A 12,965-nucleotide genomic window follows, 5' to 3' on the forward strand; every position below is an offset into this window, starting at 1 on the left:
TCAAGAATACTTTGAAATCCATTTTCACAACCAAGCCATGCAGGATCGAATATCTCCAACTCAATCAAGCAACGCAGGTCACCAAACCCAAGAATATTGCCACCCAAACATCTGTAAGGTCTTACCACATCGTAATTACCCAAAGGACCGATCCTACCATTACCATATTGGTCCAGTCTACTACCCAGTTGTCCTATTTCTCCGAGTCCCTTCCGAATTTTCCTTCAAATTGATACTTCTCCTTGCTAAAATACCACGATCTTTAACCACAACTCACCCCACAAACCTAACATAGAACCACAACGCCCTACGGACCATAAACAACTGTATTCTTCTTAAGTACCTTCAAAAATACCACAACTGTAACACTAATACCACAAATACTAAAATGTATAATCCACAGTTATACAGAACTTTCGCAAGTCCAGGAACCACCAAACGCAAATCTCAGGTTTTATCCATACACAAGCCCGGAGAAATTCTCAATTACTATATGTAAACTTCGGACCTATTGAAACTTTCTCGAGAGTCTCCCCCTTTGTTCAAATTCCTCATTACCCCGCACAAATGGGCTAACAAACACGTGCCCCATTAGCACAACAACACTCAAAGAAGTAACTCTACTTTAATACCACCTATCAAATTCATACTCTGTGCGCACTATATCAGTCACAATTAACAACTCACTCATTCCACGATTTTCATATACTCATAAAGCATAATATAACCCGTATCCAGAAATTTCCTTACTCGAGCCATTCTAGAACTCCACCTCTGCAAGTCATCACTGTTTCCTAAGTATACTTCATACCCTAATAAAAATTTGACACATACCCATTAATTGATTTGTCCATAGCAGACTCCCCCACTTGGCTCAAAGCCATAAATCAAAACATTCGATAACTCACAATACCCATACTCTATTACTGCCATGATGTTGCAGTAAGTTCAATGAAAAGTCTTCTCAATATCTGTACGCAATGTGTAGAAGTATAGTATCAGTACAACCAACCCCATATACTGATTAAGTAACAAAACTAGTCGTAGGTTGAAAAAAATAATTTTTCCAAAATACTTTCAATAATAAATGATGTATTTCATTTTCTTTCCAGATAACCCGTGTAAAAACAAATGCATCACTATGTCCATCTGTCAAAAATGTGTGAAAAATCATGAATGATGTGATGAAGTACAACATGAGGAAAATACATCTCTATGCATGTATGTCATGTGTGCATGCCAATGCGATGCAACTCAATGATAAAATCATAAATAGCCCTTCGGGCAGACCTCATAATCACTCGTATACAACCCCTCGGGCTTACCTCACAATCACTCGTAAACAGCCCCCCGGGCATACCTCACAATCACTCGTAAACAGCCCCTCGAGCATACCTCATAATATCACTCATAAACAGCCCATCGGGCATACTTCACCATCTCTCATGCCTCCCAGTCACTCAACACTCGGCACTTACACTCAGTAGGTACCTGCACTCACTGGGGGTGTGTACAAACTCTGAGGGGCTCCTTCAGCCCAAGCGCTATATCAAGCCAAATCATGGCATAAAACACTCAGGCCCTCGGCCTATATTAAACATGTTGCGGCGTGCAGCCCGATCCCAAATATATCTTCTCAAATTAGGCCCTCGGCTTCACTCAGTCATCAATCTCTCCAGTCTCTCTCTCATGGGCTCACAATGTCATGAGAATAGCCCAAAAATGATGATATGATGTATCAATGAATAACAACAGAGACTGAGATATGATATGTAATGAAATGAATATGACTGAGTATGGATTTTCAATTTAAAACAAATAAGTCACAACAATATGACCTCTTTGGGTCCAAAAGTATTGGCACATAGCCTCAACATAATTTTTAATATGCTTTTCAGCTCAATTTCTTTAACACATAAAACCACATGAAAAAATGCCAAGATTATTTAACTACAAAATTTCACATAAACAATTATGTCACAATTTCTATAGTGCACGCCCACACGCCCGTCACCTAGCATGTGCGTCACCTCCCAACAATTCACATAATACATATATTCAGGGCTCATACCCTCAGCTCCAAGATTAAAAGAGTTACTTACCTCGAATAAACCAAATCTAATGCCGAGCAAGCTAAACAATGCTCCAGAAATCCCATTCTATGCGCATCAACTTTCGAACGACTCCAATCTAGTCACAATTAATTTCATTTAGCCCACATAATTTATAGGAATTAATTCCATATCAAAATATTAATATTTTCCACCAAAAGTCCGAAATTATGCCCCAAAAATCACCCGTAGGGCCCACGTCTCGAAATCCGACGAAACTCACAAAATACAACAACCTATCCCATTACAAGTTCAACCATACTAATTTCACTAAATTCTTACTCTAAATCGATGTTCAAAACTCTGAAAAATGCATTTTGTGACATTTAGAAATTTCCTTCAATTTCTCTTGAAGATTCGATAATCTTACACCAAAAATGAAGATTAATTCATGAAATATAACCACAAGGGAGTCAAGAACACTTACCCCAAGTTGTGTGGAAAAATTCCTCTCCAAAATCTCCCAAACCGAGCTCCAAAATGTCCAAAATGAGAAAAAATCTCGGAACCCTCGTTTTTAACACTGCCCAGGCATTTCCGCACCTGCGGTGCCTGGGCTCGCACCTGCGCATCTGCTTTTGCGGACGAACAATGCGCGCCTACGGAAACAGTCAGCCTTCCAAATCCTCGCATATACGGCCCTTTCTCGCATCTACAGGCTCGCAGATGCGCATTCTCCTTCGCACCTGCGGTCGCCTCATGCCAGCCCCAGTCCGCACCTGTGCCAACACCTTCGCACTTGCGGCCTCGCAGATGCGGAAAATTCCTCGCACCTGCGAGCACTGCCCAGTTCACACTTGGTCACTTCTGCGACTGATTTCGCGCACATGCAGCTTCACACCTGCGATCAAAAATTTCGCAGGTGCGATCATACCAGTAGGCAGCAGCCCCAGCATTTCCTTAAGTCCAAATTTGATCTGTTAACCATCCGAAACTCACCTGAGCCCCTCGGGACCCCATCCGAATATACCAACAAGTCCCATAATATAACACGGACCTGCTCGAGGTCTCAAAGCACACATAACAATATTGAAACGACGAATCACACCTCAATTAGAAATCATTAAACTTTGAAACTTTAAATTCTATAACTTGTGTCGAAACACATCAAATCACGTCGGATTGACCTAAGATTTTGCACACAAGTCATAAATGACATAACTAAGCTATTCAAATTTCCAGAATCGGATTCCGATATCGATATCAAAAAGTCACCCCCGGTCAAACTTCCCAAAAATTTAACTTTCGGCATTTCAAGCCTAATTTCACTGCGGACCTCCAAATAATTTTTCGAACATGCTCATAAGTATAAAACCACCATACAGATCTATTGGAATTATCAGAATTAAATTCTGAGATCGTTTACATATAAGTCAATACCCGATCAACTTTTTCAACTTAAGTTTTTAATTATGAGACTAAGTATCTCATTTCACTCCAAAATCCTTTCGGACCCGAACCAACTAACCCGATAAGTCATAAATTAACTGTAAGGCATAAATTGAGAAGTAAAAGGGAAACGAGGTTGAAATACTCAAAACGACCGGCCGAGTCGTTACACCAAGCTAAGTCAAGCAAACCCTATCTACTTTGCCGTCCAAATTGGGATCAAAACGAAGAGCACGCGTCGGAAAATAACCCAAATGTTGAGAAGTGAGTCCACACACCGGCGGAATCTAGCTAAAGACAAACGATCAACTCGAATCTCAAAGAAAAATGAACCTCAAAAAATGCGATGACCAAACAAAAACTTTAGACTTCGACTACACAAAAGCGGGGTAGGATCGTACATTAAAGATCCATGAGAGAAGACAGAAACACTCGCTCTGATACCATAAAAATATCTTGGATCGAGGAATTTTGGTAAAAACTATATTAGGGTTTGAACATATAGAGAGAGGATATTTTCCTCTGTATGTAATACCAATGAACCAAACATCTGAGATGGATCTTTTTAGATCCCCCGTTGTATCTATATACAATGGGCCACAACCGGGTGCCCAAATACAAAACTAAAGCCAAACGGGCTAACTATAAAGAAGCTAAGATTGATTGCAAAACATAGTCAAAATTAAATACAACAGCTATTACACAACTAGCCACTAATGTTATGTTTGGGACTATAAGCTAAATACTCCATCATGCCAACACTAACTTAGTGTCTTGGTGTTCTAAGAAGCAGATAGTTGTTCCTCAATCAAACACTGAATCAAAATTTAGGGGTCTAGCTGCTGCCACTGCTGAGCTGATCTGGCTTAAAAATCTTCTTTCCGAGCTGCGTATACCTCTTCCTCAAGCTCCTATATTATGGTGTGATAACTTATCCGCCACCTACTTGACTGCCAATCCCATCTTTCATGCTAGAACCAAGAATATTGAGCTTGACTTTCATTTTATAAGGGAGAAAGTTGCTGCAAAGGACCTTGATGGTCGTTTTATTAGCTCCATCGATCAACTTGTTGATGCACTCACCAAGAGTCCCTCAACCAATAGGTTTCAATTGCTGCATGACAAGCTTGTTGTGGCTTCCCCCAGCTTTGCTTGCGGGGGTATTAGGGATTCGATAAGTATAGTTTAACTATTAGATAAATATTGTATATAGTTGGTTAGGTATAAACTATATCTCATAGAGATAAGCTACACTCATAAAGTCCCTCTCCTATTGAATATTTTGTATAACATGTATTTATAGAGGACTATTCTTCCTCTATCAAGTAATGAAATATACGACTCATTTGATACCTTTACAGGAGTAGATTTGGGTGTTGAATCGTGTGTTGGATTGTTGAAATTCGAAGAACAGGTTTATGTTTCAGAACTTCAGATTTTGAATTTGATTTTGAATATGAAGTTGTATTGAAAAATTGAATTACTAAAGATTCGAACTTCTGAAGTTGCAATTAAAATATAGAAGAACTTCAGATTCGAAATCTCAAGTTGATTTGAAGAGTTTGAACTACTTAAGATTTGAATTTCTGAAGTTGCAGTTGAAATATAGGAGAATTTCAGATTTGATTTCTGAAATTGCATTGAAGAGATTGAGCTGCTTCGGATTCGAGCGGGTACACATTACAAGTTTTGTGCAATACGATTATAAATTCAATGGGTAGCCTAAAATATGGGTATATATGCAAATGCCCGACCAAAGACTCTAAGCTATACTTACACCGCGTGGCTACTTTTGTGGCCTTGGATTTAGAATTTGACTATTTTTTAAGATAAGATCCATGATTTGAAAATCAGATTTTAAATTTTGAACTACAAAACATGACATCACATTCAAATTTTAGACCATTGGTCTAATTTTGTAAAAGTGGTCAACATTTAAATACAAGGAAACAAAAGTGATTACTTGTATGAGTTAACTGTTACGTCAGCAATACAAAGTAGGCCTTCACACTAACAATTAAAATATATCCATTTGGAGAAAGATACTACTTACTTTCTTAATAATCTTTATCGAATTCAGGAAATATAATTCGTTAAATTTGAGTAGATTTAGATGGAATTAAGATATGAAATTAAGAAGATGCTATCCTATAATTAAATTCCTCCAATATATAAAGACCACGAAGTCCTATCAAACTCTCACTCCTCCCCACAAACAAAACACTTAAGCAATAATGCAAGAAGAAAGTTGATCATTACTCGCATCAAGAAAAAGAAAATCATTCTCATGATAGCGTGGTTTTCTTTTTCCTTTTGTTCTTTTAATTCAATTGAATCAATGAATCACCATGGTGGTATATATTCTTATCTTATCCTTTCCCCCAAGAAAAACAAAAAAATATATATTTATTTTCGTCATTTCGTTCTTTTTGTATTACAATCTACAAATTAAGATCTTCTTATTTTGTTCTCAGGATTTGGAGTTTTTGTATATGCGGGCCAATTATCTATTCTAGCTGATTTGTATTGATCCAAACACATGTAAATATCTCTACAAAATTTTTGCATTTTTCATTCTTTATTTAGCTGTATTTGTTTTTAAGTAGATATGTTTTACTTAACAAAGTGATTCTTATATTTCAGGTTTGGAAATATACAGCTAGGATAATATAATAAAGGCACCAAGTTCCATCCATATGGATCTGACCCAACGGAGAAGAGATTATCCAACGTAACCTCTTTTTCTTTTGGGATGATCCAAAAAAGGAAACTAAGAGATGGCCATGAGGGCAATAACCAGAGGTTAAATTGTTACATAGTTTAATCTCATAGTTTGATTTCTAGAGACGTTTTAACCGATGATATCTACCTGAACCTTCGATGTTCTCTTATTAATTAATATGTATTGAAAAACAAAGGACAAAGAGATGCATTGGCAAAATGTACCTCTCTTCTATATAGAATATTGATATGAGAATCCTAGTAGTCCATGGAAGAAGCATATTTAGTAGTCTTGTCTTAGGTACCCTTGCGCACTTTTATTAAACAATTGATATTTAAAAAATTTACGTGTCACTATAAACTAGAAGAATAATTTTTCTACCTTGTAATATCGTGATAAATATACAATTATTATAAATATACTTGTCGCTAGATGCCATGAAAATTCTTTGTTGCAAAAATAAATGTGATATCAAATAAGGAGTTTCTTATTGTGAAATGAATCTAGAATCTCTCGTTCAAACAAGGGCTTCGTAGAAGCACCTCTTGTATGTGGTGTCAAGTGCTTATTATAATTAGACGTTTTATTATTAAATATTCATGAAAATTATGTACTAAAGTGCAGCTTTGAAGGATAGAGATTAAAGTGAAAAAGAGAACTCCAAATAAGAATCCTTATGAATTGAGTTATCAAATTTCAACATTTAAATATATCGTTCTTCATAAAATAAATCAAAATAAATAAGAAAATAATATAACAATAAATGTTAATTAAAAACTATAAGAGCGACTCGGAGTATATGTTATCAAGTTTCTCCTTGTTTTTGCCCTTCAGTTGCCCTTTTTGTTTTTTTTCTTATCTCTATCCTCCTCTCTCCCTCTGTTTCTAGTGCCTATATGAGTCGTCTGTTGTTTAGATCTTGATTTTATCTTTGTCGTGTATAATGTCATGGGCTGCTTTCCATCATCGACCCATGACCCCTTGGACGCTCCCCGTGGCGTCCCGGCAAGCCTCCCAACGCCTAGCGCCACGGTCGGCCCCGTGGTCTCGGCAGCGCCAAGTAACAAGCGAGCATGCGCCTCTGTCGCCCCACCGATAATCAATGCCAGCGCCCAGCGGCTGGCCAATGCCATCAGTGCCGTGCGCCCCGACAATGCCGCGCGCACAAATCATCCTGTTGCCATCAGCGCCGCATACCCAGACAGTGCCCCGCGCGCAGACCCAATGCCAAGCACCAGCGCCCAGCCGCTGGCAGATCCAAATAGTGCCGCGCGCGCCCACAGCAATGCGCGCGCAGACCCTGCTGCTCAAGACAAAGTTGCTGCCATCGTACTTGTTTCCACAGAAGACTAAGTCCTTTTCATTGTAATTATAGAGTAGTTTTAATTCATTCATTTTCAGTGTGCTTCTACAGCTTTCTTAGGTCAACTCATGTAACTTTGGTTTATTTTTTTTAAGCATTATTAAGGGGGACCAAATCATTCAAACATTCAAGCATTCAAACAATTCTCTGTACTGGTGTCTCTCCCCCCCTCCCGACACCGCATTTCATCTTGTAATAGCTTTCATCATCATCAATATAATCATCATCTTTTATCATCAATTGCTCATTTTCCGCTGCTCAATTGCTCATGACATTGGCTTTCCCGTACGGCACTGACAATCTAGTCTAGCGTACGGCGGGGGCCTCAGTTGGCGCATAGCAACCGCACTGACATCGGTTGCTTAGCCTTACGTCGCCCTTCCAAGGAACTTCAGGAAGGCGCCGCGTAACAGTTGGTATCAGAGCCTAGGCTCGACATCGGACGAGGGAAATCATTGGCATCATCATCACCATTTCTGACCATGGTGATTCACGGGGATCGCATCACGACCATAGAAGAGACGGTTGACGCATTACGGCCCATCGTGGATACGTTGCCTGATCTAAAAACCAGCCTAGTGCAAAGGTTGGACGACCTGGACCGCAGAATACGGCAGGCCGAAAATGACATAGCAAACATCAGTCAAGACTCTGAGGAATACCGACAAACGGCTGCCGTCGAGGCAACCAAAATTCATGGCCAATTCAAGGACCTCCAACAGAAGCGTGCCGAGGATTTAGCCCATCGGGAACTAGAGGCAGACAGACTGACAGTCATGCAGCAAACCATAGACAACTTGACAGGCCAGCTCAATGTTGTCAATGCTGCCCTTCAAAGCCTGCTCAAAGGAGGCGAAAACCACATCAGGGGTGCCATGAACATTGCTCCCATGCCACAAAAGCTGAAAATTCCGGAGCCCAAGCCATACAATGGAGCCCGGGATGCTAAAGAAGTGGAAAACTTCATCTTCGACATCGAACAATACTTCGATGCCGTTGGACATTTGGAAGAATCCAAAAAGGTAGCAACTGCTTCCATGTATCTTCAAGGCGATGCAAAACTCTGGTGGCGAGTCAAATACGAAGCCATCAGGGCCGGTGAAGATACTCTCCAGACATGGGCAGAACTGAAGGCCGCCATATGCCTGCAGTTCTTCCCCGAAAATGTGGAATACAATGCACGAAGAAAGTTGCGTGAACTCCGCCACACCAGGTCGGTGCGGGACTACGTGCGTGAATTCTCCGCACTCATGCTAAACATACGGGATATGGGGGACAAAGACAAACTGTTCGCATTCATAGAAGGTTTGAAACCTCATGCTCGTATGGAACTGCAAAGACAACGGGTAGATACCCTGCCCAAGGCCATTCAAGCTGCAGAGTGCCTTGGGGATTATCAGTTGGAAACTCAGAAGGATAGGCCCCAGCCGCCTGTCCGAGGGGGATACAACGGGAGCCAACCTAGCAACGGTGGCCCCAACAGAAACGGAGGAGATCGAGGTGCATCCAAATCCAAGACTCCTTCCTCAAGCAGTAACACTACTGCATCAGTCAACAACCATCAGGGGAGAAAGCCCCCATCAGAATGCCGTCATTGCGGCGGGGAACATTGGAACAATCAATGTCCCAATACACAAGTCAATGCTCAACAAACTGTTGACGATGACGAGACAGATATCGATGACTCAGACGGCGCCGATCAAGTAGGTGCCTTCAATGCATTTGTCGGCTCCATTCATGATACCTTGGAGGGAACCAGTACTGGCAACCCCAAGAAGAAGGCATTCCCAATCGACAAGAAAGGTAAAGGAAAGGCGGACGAGAGGCCTCTCACATTACAAAAGAGGACCTTAATGTTCGTTGACATGAAAGTAAACGGCAGACCTATTCGGGCATTGATAGACACGGGTGCTAGCCACAACTACCTGGCCTCAACTCAGGTGCAATGCCTCGGTCTAGCAGTGCAAAAATGCAAGGGTCGTGTCAAGGCTATCAACTCTCCATCTCAGCAAGTGAGTGGAATAGCCAAAGAAGCACCAATCCAGCTTGGCCCATACAAGGGAACATTCGACCTACGCATAGCTATCATCGATGACTTCGAACTGATAGTGGGATTGGAATTCCTCAGGTAGACCAACACCATCCCGGTACCATATGCCAACATGCTCCTAATGATGGGAGACAACGAGGCCAAACCTCACACCACACCGTGCATATCCAAGAAGATGGCCGCTGGAAACATCACGGCCATGCAGTTTAAGGAGGGAACCAACAGACCTGAACCCACAGTTCCGGCTGCCCTCAACATCATCAAACAGGCATCACATCATCGGGGTCCAACAGCTCATGGCGCCCCTCATTGTGTGAAGACTTGTCAAGCATTCCCAAAGGACAAGTCGGATCACCCAGCACAAGCGGGACTCTTGGAGCCGCTACCTGTCCCATAGAGACCTTGGGAAAGCATTTCCCTGAATTTCATCACAGGATTACCCAAGGTCGGAAATCATGCAACCATCATGGTGGTAGTAGACCAGTTTTCCAAGTATGCTACCTTCATCGCAGCCCCACAGAACATGTCGGCAGAAGAAACAGCTCGACTCCTCTTCTCCCATGTTGTCAAACATTGGGGTATGCCCAGCAACATCATCAGTGACTGCGACCCACGCTTCACTAGCAAGTTTTGGACCCAACTCTTCAGTTGCCTCGGATCCAAATTGAGTTACAACTCAAGCCATCATCAGCAGCAAACACATGATCAAACAGACCGGTTCAATGACATGCTGGAGGAATATCTCCGCCACTTTGCTACCGGGTCACAAACACATTGGGTGAAGCTTCTGGATGCTGCTCAGCTGTGTTTCAATTCACAAAAGTGCGCCCATACAAACAAAAGTGCTTTTGAAATTGTTACCGGACAGCAACCGCTACTCCCACATAATGTGAATGCACCAAACATACTATCATCTCATCGAGCTGCCAGTTTCTCTACAGAATGAGAACAAACTTTGAAAATAGTGCGGAGCTATCTTGTCAGGGCCCAAGACAGGGCAACGAGGCATGCCGAACAAAACTGTCGCTTTGCCCAACATCAAGCAGGGGACAAAGTGATGGTAAGAACCCCGAGGCAAAACTTGTTTGCAAAGAGGACCCAAGATCCTCGCCTATTGCCAAGCTACATCGGGCCTTTTTCCATTGAAAGGCGCATCGGGAAATCCACATACCAGCTGAACACACCAGCCTGGTGGAAAATCCATCCAGTCTTCCATGTCAGCCGCCTCAGGCCATTTCAGAAATGCATGGAAGATCATTCAGAAAGACATCTCACAGCACCGAGGGGAACATACCTCCCAGCCATCAAGAGCCTGACCAATCATCATCATCCTGCAGGTAAGGCTCCGAGGACGTCGCCAACTCAGGTGGGGGAGAATGTCATGGGCTGCTTTCCATCATCGACCCATGACCCCTTGGACGCTCCCCGTGGCGTCCCGGCAAGACTCCCAATGCCTAGCGCCACGGTCGGCCCCGTGGTCTCGGCAGCGCCAAGTGACAAGCGAGCATGCGCCTCTGTCGCCCCACCAATAATCAATGCCAGCGCCCAGCGGCTGGCCAATGCCATCAGTGCCGCGCGCCCCGACAATGCCGCGCGCACAAATCATCCTGTTGCCATCAGCGCCGCACACCCAGACAGTGCCCCGCGCACAAACCCAATGCCAAGCACCAGCGCCCAGCCGCTGGCAGATCCAAATAGTGTCGCGCGCGCCCACAGCAATGCGCACGCAGACCCTGCTGCTCAAGACAAAGTTGCTACCATCGGACTTGCTTCCACAGAAGACTAAGTCCTTTTCATTGTAATTATAGAGTAGTTTTACTTCATTCATTTTCAGTGTGCTTCGACAGCTTTCTTAGGTTAACTCATGTAACTTTGGTTTATTTTTTTTAAGCATTATTAAGGGGGACCAAAGCATTCAAACAATTCTCTGTACTGGTGTCTCTCCCCCCCGATACCGCATTTCATCTTGTAATAGCTTTCATCATCATCAATACAATCATCAACTTTCATCATCAATTGCTCATTTTCCGCTGCTCAATTGCTCATGACATTGGCTTTCCCGTACGGCACTGACAATCTAGTCTAGCGTACGGCGGGGGCCTCAGTTGGCGCATAGCAACCGCACTGACATCGGTTGCTTAGCCTTACGTCGCCCTTCCAAGGAACTTCAGGAAGGCGCCGCGTAACAATAAACACGCCGACGTGTTATTTGCGTATTTTTTTCACTATTTTTGCTTTTTCCCCTAGATTGATTAGGCAATAACCACCCGCATCCCTCCACCCCACCCCACCCCACCCCACCCAAAAAAACCAGCAAAACCATCTTCATCCGCTCCACAAAACTTGCACACCCTTCACCATTTTCATTCAATTTCATAACTTCCTTCAGAAAACCATCACCGAACAGTTTCCAAGACTCCTTTTCAAGAATTTAATAAACTATTAAGTCCAATCAATTTATTCAATTTCCTTAAAATATTTTTAGCCATTGAAGATCGTCCAACTAGCTTCAAAAATCAACAATCCAGTCCCTTCATTTTCAGATTTCAACCATCTTTCACTAACAAATGGGAAATTTTTTTTCTTCAAAAAAAAATAGCATAGTCGGAGCTAAATTTTAGGAAGCATCTTGTATACGGTCAAAACCGAGTTTACCCTTCGTGTAATTAGTCAAGACTGGATCATGATGGATCGAGGGTCGTCATTATAATATCGAGTTGTGATGTGAAGTTGGGTTATCGAGCTCAAGATCCAGGGACCGATCAATATCGAGCTCGAGTCAATATCGAGATCGAGACCCAGAGACTGATTAATATCGAGCTCGAATCAATATCGAGCTCAAGTCAATATCGAGCTCGAGTCCCAGAGACCGATCGAGCTCGATTCAATATCAAGCTCGAGACCTAGAGACCGACCAATACCGAGACTAAACAAGATCGAGATCGAGCCAAGAGACAAAGAGTTGTTGTAGCCTCACTAGGGAAGAGAATCTCGGCGAATATCAAGGAAAAGCTAATTAACTAATCTCTCATGGGATCCCCACTATGTATTTTTAATTATATCCAAAGTAGGATTCCTCCACTATATTAAGAGTGACTATCATTTGTGAAAGGAAGATTGAGATACATTGATACACCCTCACATTCAAAGATTACTGAGATTTACACAACATATAGAAAATATTATCCTTCTTTGGGATTTGGACAATGATTCATCTTGTTCATTTATCAATCATTCTTTACTCAAATTGGGTTTGTATTCATTCCTTTTTTACAGTCAATATTCAATATATTTCTACTTATTTTTCTGATTTGTACTAAGTTATACCAC

The 12,965-nt window shown here is 42.1% G+C and overlaps 1 long non-coding RNA gene across 1 annotated transcript; it reads left to right on the forward strand.

The window, feature by feature from the left end:
- Positions 1–5,719: 5,719 nt before the first annotated feature.
- LOC107779784 (uncharacterized) lies at positions 5,720–6,463 on the forward strand. The gene is made up of 3 exons (XR_001646673.2): positions 5,720–5,854; positions 5,975–6,041; positions 6,144–6,463. It is a non-coding gene; the product is annotated as an uncharacterized LOC107779784 (long non-coding RNA).
- The last annotated feature ends 6,502 nt before the right edge of the window (positions 6,464–12,965 follow it).

This window comes from Nicotiana tabacum, chromosome 19 (genome assembly GCF_000715075.1).
Source record: "Nicotiana tabacum cultivar K326 chromosome 19, ASM71507v2, whole genome shotgun sequence".
Taxonomy (NCBI): Eukaryota; Viridiplantae; Streptophyta; class Magnoliopsida; order Solanales; family Solanaceae; genus Nicotiana; species Nicotiana tabacum.